Source organism: Protopterus annectens, chromosome 2.part0 (assembly GCF_019279795.1).
Source record: "Protopterus annectens isolate FY-2018-M chromosome 2.part0, PAN1.0, whole genome shotgun sequence".
In the NCBI taxonomy this organism is placed as follows: domain Eukaryota; kingdom Metazoa; phylum Chordata; order Ceratodontiformes; family Protopteridae; genus Protopterus; species Protopterus annectens.
In genome coordinates this window covers 400,654,308-400,667,167 of record NC_056728.1, presented here as the reverse complement: position 1 = coordinate 400,667,167, position 12,860 = coordinate 400,654,308, and positions in this window count along the sequence as shown.

Genomic DNA, 12,860 nt, shown 5'->3' with positions numbered 1-12,860 from the left:
ATATCATCGGCTAAAGGTTGATAAACCTTCTTACCCAACCTGTCCATGGTTCTGCTGTCCTTGTCAGAATGCAGTAACTTGGACGAAGGAAGCAATTGAGAAGGCTTATCAGAGGCTACAGACACCACAGAGGGGTCATCAGCAGGACATTTGAACAAAAAGGAACAATCCTCAGGCACCCTATAAAACCTGTCAGATTTCTTGGGAGCAGGGGGCAGAGAATCAGGTGCTTGACAGGCATTGGAAAAAACATCTAGTAAAACAGCCAGGACAGGAGAAATAGCTGCAGGTTTAGGAGATTCCATCTGCAGTAACTCATAGTACCGGATATCAGAGACCTGCGCACAATCCCACTTAAAAATGTCATCATCCTAGAGATTGTCTCACCAAAGGAAAATTCCTCAGAAGGAGTACCTGGTCTATTAAATTCCTCCTCCTCAGACCCATAGTCTAAAGAAGAAGGAATCTGAGTAGAATAAGTAAGGGATTCTTCACCAGAATCCAACTCTTCCTCAGAAGAATTAAATTCCTTTGGCCTTTTAAGTGTAGAAGAGGACCAAGGAGGAGTAAGAACTGAAACCCCTTGAGGAGGCCTTAATGACAGTAAAGCATTAAATAACCCCTGAGTAAAGGCCTGCCACTCACTTTATGTATCCCTAGGAGCAGAAGAAACATGTTTAATTTTCTGTTTCTTTTTTAAGGGAACATCCATCCTAGAGAACTGAGAATGCTCGGACTCAGGATGGTATTCCACAACCGTAATAAGAACTGCTTCCCTAAGAAGAACTGGTGGAACCCACTTAGACCCCTTGGAAACAATCAACCATGGATCCCCTAGAACTTCCGAAAAGGACACCTGCAAAGCCTTGACAGACATGCTGCCCACCAGATCCCTGCCAGCTGTGACAAAGAAGGATACTGTCAGCCCAGTTATATAGAATTTTGTAAATAATTATACGTCATTTGTGAATATCAACATGATTTATACAGAAGTGTGACAAAGGGAGATACTGACCGCACAGCTATCTGGAATTTTGTAAATTATGTCATTTGTGAATATCAACATGATTCATATAAGATGATTGTGTTGTAAACTATTAGAGCTGTATGTCATATAAGATGGTCTGTACAGACGTGTGCTGAAGAGGTATTTTACAAAGTACTGTTTGAAATATATCCACAGTGTACCCTACTGGAATAGAACAGAAATGTACATACACTATTCTAACCATTTAAATGTATATATTTTAACAGGGAGAAACTGGAATACAGAAGGTTAACTTGCAAAACTTCAGAAAAATAGCTGAAAATAAATTACTTTATGACTGGGCCATAAAAAATATGCTATCTTTCAGTATCAGTGCAGCAACAGACATAATGTCTGTGCTAAGAAGTTTTCTGTATTGTCTTGGAAGTGTTTTATTATTTTATGACTTCCATGATCTGCAAAGATATGAGATAAAGCCCTTGTGTATGTATTTTCACAGGTAGATGCTAAATACTGTTAGCTTTCAGCAGGGATATTTTTACCTGGGATAGAGTGAGATGACAAGAAATTATGTCAATTTGCAAGCTGTCCCAGCAGTAATATATGAGATATTAATTTAAGAAGTCTCAGAGAAAGAGGCTGCATTCTGTATTCTGTCTTTGACCTGACAACATCAGCTAGGAGGTCCATTCACCTTATCTGCCTTGCTGCAATAATTCTGTAAGTTATTAGAGTACAGTACTTCTCTTAGATACAGTCAGGAATATAGCAAAGCTTAATTTAGATGTTTTTCTTTATTTATTTGAGGGGATGCACAAGCCAGTGCATTTCTTTGTGCCGGTCCCAAGCCCAGATAAATGGGAAGGGTGGCATCAGGAAGGTCATCCGGTGTAAAATTTTGCCAAATCATACATGCAGGCAACAGTACAGATATACATACCAGATAGGTCGAGGCCCGGGTTAACAATGACCGCCACCAGTACTGTTGGCCAACAGGGTGCTGGTGGAAATTGGGCTACTGTTGGCCGAAGGAGGAGAAGAGGGTGAAGGTATGCCTGAAGGCAGTTAAAGGCTAGGACTGTGGTAGTGAGGTTCGGAACTTTGAATGTTGGCAGTATGACTGGTATAGGGAGAGAGCTAGCTGATATGATGGACAGAAGGAAGGTTGGTATATTGTGTGTGCAAGAGACCAGATGGAAGGGGAGCAAGGCTAGGTGTATCGGAGGTGGGTTCAAATTGTTTTATCATGGTGTGGATGGGAGGAGAAATGGAGTAGGGGTTATCCTGAAGGAACAGTATGCTAAGAGTGTTTTGGAGGTGAAAAGACTGTTGGATAGAGTGATGTTTATGAAGCTGGAAATTGATGGTGTAATGATGAATGTTGTTAGTGCATATGCTCCACAAGCTGGGTGTGCAATGGATGAGAAAGAAAAACTTTGGAGTGAGTTGGATGAAGTGGTGATGACTGTACCCAAGGGTGAGAGAGTGGTGATTGGAGCAGATTTCAATGGGCATGTTGGTGAAGGAAACAGAGGGGATGAGGAAGTGATGGGTAGGTATGGTGTTAAGCAAAGGAATGCAGAAGGTCAGATGGTAGTGGATTTTGCAAAAAGGATGGACATGGCTGTGGTGAATATGTATTTTAACAAGAGGGAGGAGCATAGGGTGACATACAAGAGTGGAGGGAGATGCACACAGGTGAATTATATCTTATGTAGAAGGGCCAGTCTGAAGGACATTGGAGACTTTAAAGTGGTGGCAGGGGAAAGTGTAGTTAGACAGCATAGGATGATGATTTGTAGGATGACATTAGTGATCAAGAAGAGGAGGAGGAGTGTGAGGGCAGCACCAAGGATCAAATGGTGGAACTTGAAAAAGGGCAGTTGTGAGGTGGAGTTCAGGGAAGAGTTAAGACAGGCACTGGGTGACAGTGACAAGTTCCCGAGCAGCTGGGTAACTACAGCAGAGCTAGAAAGGTTCTTGATGTGACATCTGGAAATAGGAAGGAGGACAAGGAGACCTGGTGGTGGAATGAGGAAGTACAGGAGAGTATACAGAGAAAGAGGTTGGTGAAGAAGAAGAAGTGGAATTGTTAGAGAGATGAAGAAAGTAGACAGTAGTATAAGGAGATGAGGCATGGCAAAGAGAGAGGTGGTGAAGGCTAAGGATAAGGCATATGGAGAGTTGTATGAAAGAGTGGACACTAAGGAGGGAGAAAAAGACCTGTACTGATTGGCTAAACAGAGGGACCTTGCTAGTAAAGATGTGCAGCAGGTAAGGGTGATAAAGGATAATGAGGAAAACATACTTACAAGCGAGGAGAGAGTGTTGAGCAGATGGAAAGAGTACTTTGAGGGTCTGATGAATGAAGAGAATGAGAGGGAGAGAAGGTTGGATGATGTGTGGATAGTGAATCATGAAGTGCAGTGGATTAGCAAGGAGGAAGCAAGGATAGCTATGAAGAGGATGAAGAACGGAAAGGCTGTTGGTCCAGATGACATGCCTGTGGAAGCATGGAGGTGTTTAGGTGAAATGGCAGCGGAGTTTTTAACTAGATTGTTTAATGAATTCTTAGAAAGTGAAATGATGCCTGAGGAATGGAGAAAAAGTGTTTTGGTACCGATTTTTAAGAATAAGGGTGATGTGCAGAGCTGTAGTAAATACAGAGGGATTAAACTGATCAGTCACAGCATAAAGTTATGGGAAAGAGTAGTGGAAGCTAGGTTAAGAAATGAAGTGATGATTAGTGATCAGCAGTATGGTTTCATGCCAGGAAAGAGCACTACAGATGCAATGTTTGCTCTGAGAGTGTTGCTGGAGAAGTACAGAGAAGGTCAGAAGGAATTGCATTGTATCTTTGTGAACTTAGAGAAAGCATATGAAAGGGTGCCTAGAGAGGAGTTGTGGTACTGTATGAGGAAGTCGAGACTGTCAGAGAAGTATGTAAGAGTGGTACAGGATATGTATGAGGGTAGTGTGACAGCGGTGAGGTCTGCGGTGGGAGTGACGGATGCATTTAAGGTGGAGGTGGGATTACATCCAGGATCAGCTCTGAGGCCTTTCTTATTTGCAATGGTGATGGACAGGTTGACAGACAAGATCAGACAGGAGTCCCCATGGACTATGATGTTTGCAGATGACACTGTGATCTGTAGTGAGAGTAGGGAACAGGTGGAGGAGATCCTGGAGATGTGGAGATATCCTCTAGAGAGAAGAGGAATGAAAGTCAGCAGGACTAAGACAGAATATATGCATGTGTGAATGAGAGGGAGGATAGAGGAATGGAGAGAATGCAGGGAGTAGAGGTGGTGAAGGTGGATGAGTTTAAATACTTGGGATCAACAGTTCAGAGTAATGGTGAGTGTGGAAGAGAGGTGAAGAAGAGAGTACAGGTAGGATGGAGTGGGTGGAGAAGAGTGTCAGGAGTGATTTGTGACAGACGAGTACCAGTAAGAGTGAAAGGGAAGGTCTACAAGAGAGTAGTGAGACCAGCTATGTTTTATGGGTTGGAGACAGTGGCATTGACAAAAAGGCAGGAGTCAGAGCTGGATGTGGCAGAGTTAAAGATGTTAAGATTTGCACTGGGTGTGATGAGGGTGGACAGGATTAGGAATAAGTATATTAGAGGATCAGCCCAGGTTGGAAGGTTTGGAGACAAAGCCAGAGAGGCAAGATTACGTTGGTTTGGACATGTGCTGAGGAGTGATGCAGAGTATATGGGGAAAAGGATGCTAAGGATGAAGCTGCCAGCTAACAGGAAACGAGGAAGGCCTAAGATAAGGTTCATGGATGTGGTGAGAGAGGACATGCAGGTGATTGGTGTGACAGAGCAAGATGCAGAGGACGGGAAGAAATGGAAACAGATGATCCACTGTGGCGACCCCTAATGGGAGCAGCTGAAAGAAGAAGAAGAAGAATTGATTTGCGACTGTCCTGCAAAGTTGTTTTAAGTATTTCCTGAGATTTTGAGCTCTGATGTCACTGTGAATATATATTTAGTATTGTCTTGTTATTTTATTATTATTACATATATTTAAACCTTTCATTGTGGCTAATCTGTCCATAGATATCTAAGTTCAGAGAGTACATGCATATTTATTTGGTGATACTGCAGGCCACTCCTAGTAGCCTTGCTCTTGGTCAAACTACCATTTGTATTGATAGTAACATTACACAGTAAGATTGGACACCCTTTGTTAAGGGCCTTAAAGTAGCTGATAAAGAGGTGGTTGGTGGCACTAATAACTACCTTATAGTCTGGGCAGAAGGGGGCACAGCTAGTAAACCTGTGCCAGTCTTTCCCAGGTGTGTGTGTGTGTGTGTGTGTGTGTGTGTGTGTGTGTGTGTGTGTGTGTGTGTGTGTGTGTGTGTGTGTGTGTGTAAAACAAATCTCTAAACGTGTGTGTCAGCTACTTGAGCAGAGACATGAAGCACTGGTTGGACAGAGAGTACTGGAGGTCTTGGCTATCTTGGGGATCTGGATAAAGAGGGAGAAACCAGCCTCAGACTGACTGTGGTCTCTGTGTGCACTTAAGGAACATTGCACTTGATGCTGAGGGCTACATCTGGAAATACTGGGTGTGTACCTGTCATCCTCCCACTGTACATCTCTCACTGTTGCCAGTGGTGAGCATTGAGGCTCCTTGATTACTGGGCCAGTGGTAGGGTGTCACACCAGCCTCCAACCCAGACATGAGGCAGAAATCCAACAACACAGCCAGGTAAGCCTCTGTGTTTGTAACAACCTTGAGAGAAACACTTGGCAGAGGCTGGACAGTGGAAGATTCCGGTCTTACTTTTTTCACTTTCCTTCTTCCCTGACAGCTAACCCTCAGGTAGGGAAGTTCCATCCTTACTATCTTTAGCAAGAACTTTAAGATACTGGTTCTCAAGATACAATGAATGGGAAGAAAGCCTACTATGAAGAGTTTTAGGGACAAATGCCTGACAAATCAAACAAGATGTATGGTCATGAGAAGCTCCTAGGGAAAAAAGGTACTTATCCTGGTTGTCTTTATATGGAATCTGTCTCACACACTGGCACTTACCCTTCCTGGATGACACTGCCCCCCCAAGTAGCACAAAAACTCAAGAAAAAAACAAAAAACCCAACTGGGTACTTATTTGCAATGGTGAGGACTTCAGCAAACAGGAGTAATCACCAGAATACAAACAAACAGAAAACAAAAATGGCAAAAAACAGACAGAAGCAAACTGACCAATGGTTTAAAACAGCATTTGGACTGATGGCAAAAAAGTTCTGAGGATGGTGCACCTGAATGTCACCTTTATGTCCTACACTATGCGAAGAGCATGTAGGTGACTTCAGTGTACCTTAAAGCAACAGCAAGCTTTGATAGACTGTCAGGACGATGGGTTTCCACGGCAGGGAATCCCATAAGTTATGAAAACTGCACCTGTGAATGTAAGGACATCTAAATATGTATTATGATACACTGATTCTGAAGCAGTATTTGGATGCAAAGCTAACACCTGGAAGTTTTTGCAGATAAACATCTTCCACTCCTGCTTTATGCTATTGAAATGGTCCTATTCTACTCCAAACACTCTGTGTTTTATAGCGTCATGCATTCATAGACATTTACTAGGCTAACAACCCTAGAGCCCTTACAAGCCTAGCCATATTTATCCTGAGTTGCCCCAACTGTCAGTGGTTAGATGACTGATGTTCACAGAGGTAAGGGTCTGTGGTAGTTAATAACAACTTCCTTTGTCCAGGAGGAATATGGGTGCCACCCCAGGAGTGAATTTGAGGTCACCTATCCATTGATCTAGGCTGTGTTTGAAGAGGGTCAGGGAGGGGCTCTATTTCACGTGAATTTGAAGCTTGTTCAGAGAGGCAGCAGTCTCTGGTAGATGTATCTATCTCTCCAGTATGACCTGTTCATGTCAGAGACTAAGTTAAGATCCCCGGAGCAAGTGACCCTCATGAAGTTTGATTTATGAATGTGCAGCATTTCCATCAGGGCCAGGTCAGAGATTGCCCTGTAAGCCAGGCGCAGGTCACCCCTTAACAACCTGCATGAGACAGAATACGGTGACAGTGCTTTCAGTCTTTCCTTGTAAGACTTGTTTTGTGTACCATGTAATTTCTTGCTGAGAAACCTCTGTGGTCTCTCCAGTTGTTATATGAAAAAGGGAGCATTGTACTCAATTATTGGTCTGATAAGTCCTAGTATAATGGAATTATAACATCCTTAGATCTAGATGTGATTCCTTTACTTATAAGATATGCCACATAGAAGGATTTCCTTACTACTGTGGTTACATGGTGGTCAAAGTTCAGGTTGCTATCAACCTGAGTACTCAGGTCATGTACCATTGGATCTACACTTAGAGAGGTGCTGCCTATAATGTAATTAGCAGGGATGTTAGCTTCCCAAAAGGGAATAATAATGCATTTTTTGCATTTAGCTTTAATCTGTGGCTTTGGCACCAATCATTTGTCTGCGTTAACCCTGTCTACAGTATATTCACATCATTGAGGGACTCAATGATTGCACCCAATTTGCAATCATCAGCGAACTTGGTCAGCCACAGGCTGTCCAGGTTTGCCTGGACTCCTGAGAAATAAATTCTGAACAGTAAGGGGCCCAGCACAGAACCGTGTAGTACACTACTGGTGACTGTTTTTTTGCTAAAGGTGAAGTCACCCACTTTGAAAGTATGTGTCCTCTCAGTGAGCCAGTTGGCTACCCATCTGGTAATGTAGGGGTTAATTCCCAATTGGGAGAGTTTCTTTACAATACCTGAGTGGGGGATTGTATCAAATGCCTTGGCTAGGGCAAGACAGCTGGTATGCACTGTTTTTCCCTTGTCCAGGACCTTGGTGACTTTCTCAAAGAAGTCAACCATGTTTAACAGGCATGATCTACCTTTAATGAATCTGAATTGGGTTGGGTCCAAATTTTGGAGATTACTCATGTCCTTGTTAATAAGATCCATAATGATTCTTTCCATGGCCTTGCAGATGAGGCTAGTCAAGCTTATGGGCCTATAATTCCCAGGGTCGGTTGATGGTCCCCCTTTGTGCAAAGGGGTTATTGTTGCTGTCTTCCATTCTGCCAGAACATAGCCACTTCACAGGCTGTGGTTAAACATGTATCCAAGTGGATCTGCTAGGTCATGTTTTAAGTTGTTTAAAAGGCAACTTGGGATGTTGTCTGATCCCACTGATGCCATGTTTTTGGCCTTGGAGAGCACCAAGATGACCTGCTCTCTTGATATAATAGGCTGAGGAATGCTGGCAGGTATAGTTTAGGGGAAGACTAAAGGGGATGGGGGAGGGGGGTAAAGTTTGCTCCAAATCTATCTGCTAGCAGGTTGGCTATTACCTCCGGTTGACTATAGGGGGTGCCATCCACAACCAGTTCAGTGCATAGCGGGGTATTCCTTTTTAGGTTTCGGACATAGTTAAAGAATGCCTTGTGATTATCCTTAGCTAGGGAGGCTATTTTTGCTTCATAATTAGCTTTGGAGTACTTCACAAGAAGTCTAATTTGTTTGTTTAAGCTATAGAGGGATTCTTCCTCTGGTGATCCAGTTCCCTCTTGTTCTTGGATATTAGTTTCTTCCTCTTGTTGTATAGCCTGTTTATACTAGGGGTCCACAAGGGTTGCTTGTTTTTTAAGCAGGACCTGGTTTTAATGTGGTCAGGTACAGCCAATTCTATACAACTGCTTAAGTGGTTATACAGGGCATTGTTGTACACTTCTGCATAGCAGTCTGTGTTATCCGCATTTGAAGGGGCTTTGAAAATTCTTATAACATCACTTAGTAGGATGTACTTTGTCTTTGAAAAATTCTTAAGCGGTTTTGAGCTTTATGGGGTATCTGGTCTTATAATTACATTGAACGAGACTAATTTATGGTCCAATCTTACCAGAGAGGACATCACAGGGTCTATATTACATAGTCGAAGTTTAATAACTTCGAAGATGGAATGCTCGAACCATCCTGTTCGAAGTTAAAAAACTTTGACTGGATAAAAAAACAAAAAAAAGAAAATAAAACAAACTGTTGTAAGCAGGGGGCGAGCCCCCCCTGCATCCCCCACACACACCGCTACTTAAATATACCAACTCCAAGATCACACCACATTGAACAAAGCAGTTAGAAGGGTGGCCTAATGGTTAAGGTGTTTGCCTTACAAACACAAGGTGCAGGGTTTGAGTCTCACAAGGGATAATTGGCTAGGCTTAAAATGGCTCACAAGGTCAATTAGCCTAGTACTAATCTATGAACTTATAGCCTAATGCTAGCCAACTATGAACAGAAACCTCCCCTTATGGAGATTTCCTTTGAAATGCTCAAACTTCTGCAAATTTGAACTTATGGTCTTGACCATATGAGGTTCAAACTTGCAGAAGTCCGACTATCTGATAGGAACCCGACATCACATGGGAGGGGGGTTGCAATGATCTCCCATGTTAAAGAGTACTATGTCTAGGACATATGATCCTCTTCTGGGTGTGCTGACGAGCTGTTCTAGAGCATTTGCACTGGCAAAGTCCAAGAACCTCTGAGCTAGCATGTTTGTGGTCATGTGTTTCCCATTCGATGGTAGGAAAAGGTTTTGGGCTGTATGGCAAGGACTCAAGTAACTCCAGGTATGTGGTATGCTTTTCCTGTTTCATAGTGGATCTATAGCTAGCTATAATGTGGTAGGGGGCTTTGCCTGTTGTTAATTGGACATGGAGTAGCTCGAGAGAGTCATACAGTTTGACCAGTCCTCGAGGCATACTTATCCTTAATGAAGACGGATACATCTCCTCCTTTGGTTCTTTCATGCTCAGTTTGTGGTCTGAACATAGGCATTGTAGCCCTGCATGGCCAGGGTGCTTTCCACACCTTTGAACAAGGTCTTGCTGATGGCACAGATGCCAGCATCTACCAAAGTGAGGAGTGCCTCCAGGGACTCCTAGCATCAAGCAGCAGTACCTTGAGTTTTATCTAGAGAAGATTTTCTTTTGTTGGAATGTTGGTTATTTTGGCAGTGCCTAAAAAAGGCACAATAGAGGTGGCTAATGCTTTTGCCAGTATCTGAAAGCCTAGAGGAGGCAGGTGCAGACCATCTCTGGCAAAGCAGCATGGCCTGTCAACCATGTATTCCCAGACTGACCGATACTGGATCCCTTTGGATTGACACCAGAAACTAAGCCAATTGTTAAAGTCAATAATTTTTTGTTTGTATTGTGGCATCATCCATGGAGAAGGCAGAATACTGCTTAAGGGTAGGCGTATACCTGCCTGCGACACATAATCTAAAAGCTCAGTCATGTTTCTCTTCATATAATCCAGTGATGTATATCTCAAGTCATTCACCCCCACATGAACTATGGGTTGAGTGAATTGAGTGCTTGACATAACTTACACTGTCCTAAATAAACAAAGTTTAAATTAAAGTAATTAATCCTCGTGTGATGTTGAAATATAGTGACAATATAAGTGGGGTATGTGACATTATCAAACAAAATTGGAAGATCCTGTTAAGTGATGAGCAACTGAGAAATACCATAAGTGATAAACCTAGATTTGATTTTAAATGCAATAGTAGCTTAAAGGATTTGTTATGTCATGAACCCAATACGAAACATGGGCTTAAGCATACCTCTAAAAGGGATGGCACTTTTCCTTGTAGACATTGCAAGGCTTGCTCTTTTATTAGTGATAAGAACTATTTTGTGAATCCCACAACCAACAAGAGGTATGATTTTTGTTTATATGCAGACTGAGACACAGTTGATGCTTATTTAGCACAGTGTAAGTCATGTACATGTTATTATGTTGGGAAAACCAATTGTAAACTGAAGGTCAGAATTCTAAAGCATTTATTGGCCATACGCCTTAGAGATGAGCATAATGCTTTATATCAACATCTATCACAGTTTCCAAGCCATAGTTTTTCTTTTATGGTAATACAGGTTACAGTTATGAACCGGGGGGGGGGGATGTTGTTAATGCAACTGAATACAATGAACTTAAGTGGATCATAGAATTTGCTGCAGATTGTGCTCCAGGGTTAAATGGAGCTATTCCTTTAAAACCCACACTAAAAAAGAGGTGGGTGAAATACAAAAGTTGATAGGTTAACAGCTTTTTCAATTTATATAAAGACCATGATGATATAAGTACTGTTATTATTGCTGTCTGAAGAAGGGCTTAGTCCAAAAGTGCTCACATTGTTATTTTATTTTATTAAATTTTATTCAAGTTTTATACGGCCTGGTGGACACAGCTCTCTGTTTTTTCGGTTTACTTGGTAATATTGGCGGAGCAGTGACTTTAAGAGGAAGGATTTGATTCTGTTTGCTGATAAATGAGATAATTTTAGGGAAGGGAGTTAGTATTTAATGTAGGGATGTTGGAATGTTCAGTCTTTTGGCACAAGCAATTATGAAGCAGCATTTGCCAGCATTCAAGTGAGCAACTGTCATTGTATAAGTTCAGAGGTAGTTGACATTTTTTGGCAATGTAAGTGGCCTTTTTTCAGTTTATGTAGGAAAAGGTTAGGTAGTTAAAGGGTAGTATTTCCAAGCAGTCATAAGGTAGCTAAAAGAGGTCCAGGTGGTGGTCATCTGTATGGTGGCAGAGGCTAGGCAGGGGGTGGGGGAGAAAGCATATGTTGTCAGAGGCATCTAGTAAAGCAAATTACCAGGTCCATGAAATACTGCACAGGAAGATATTATGGCAGGAAAACAAGATCATTGAATTTGCAGAATGACCACAGCATTGTCTTATTATTATTATGCTGACTTAGACAGTGAAGAGTTTAGGCTTATCTCTCAGTTGTTCTGCAATGTGTAGTACATTGTCTCTCCCTTTTCCAGTTTACTGGTGAAAGGTAGAATCTCCTTGGCTCATTAGTTACTGGGGGATTGGAAGTAACTTCCTTGGTGCTTTGTCCTTTATTTGGTGGATGGTGGCAGTTTCCCTGCTTATTGGTTACCAGGGTTAGAAGTGTGAGAAGGTCTTCTCCTCTTGGGGGCACTGTGGTGTGCCCCCACCCCCCTTTAGTTATACTCTTGGCTGTTCAGACTTGTGGAAGGCCCAGAAATGTAAAGAAAAAAAGACAGGGCTTAGACTTTAGCAGCATTAGTTATCAAACACTATGCAGGTGTGGTAAGGCTGCTCTTCTCATGTGGAAATTAGAGTTACTGGCAGGTCAGCTATAGAGTTACAGTTTCGGCCTTGGACTACATGCAACATTGCATAGTCATCTTCTGACTGCTTTTAGTAGAACGAAAGCTGATCTTTGATCGGTCCGAAGTAGCTGGCATGACTGACATTCAAGGGTTGGGGCTACTGCTTATGACATAGGGATAATGACAGGTTTATAGCCATGCCTCACAACTGTAACTCATTAGAAGGAGCATTCTTCATTTTGATTCTTAAAATGACCACCACCAGTACTGTTAGCCAACAGGGGCTGGCAGAAATTGGGCTACTGTTGGCCAAAGGAGAAGAAGAGGGGGAAGCCATGCATGAAGGCAGGAAGAGAGGAGGAGGGTTAAGAGTGTAATAGTGAGGGAAGGAACTTTGAATATTGGCAGTATGACTGGTATAGGGGGAGAGCTAGCTGATATGATGGACAGAAGGAAGGTTGATATATTGTATGTGCAAGAGACCAGATGGAAGTGGAGTAAGGCCAGGTGTATAGGAGGTGGGTTCAAATTGTTCTATCATGGTGTGGATGACAGGAGAAATGAGGAAGGGGTTATCCTGAAGGAACAGTATGCCAAGAGTGTTTTGGAGGTGAAAAAAGTGTCGATAGAGTGATGTTTATGAAGCTGGAAATTGATGGTGTAATGATGAATGTTGTTAGTGCATATGCTCTGCAATTTGGGTGTGT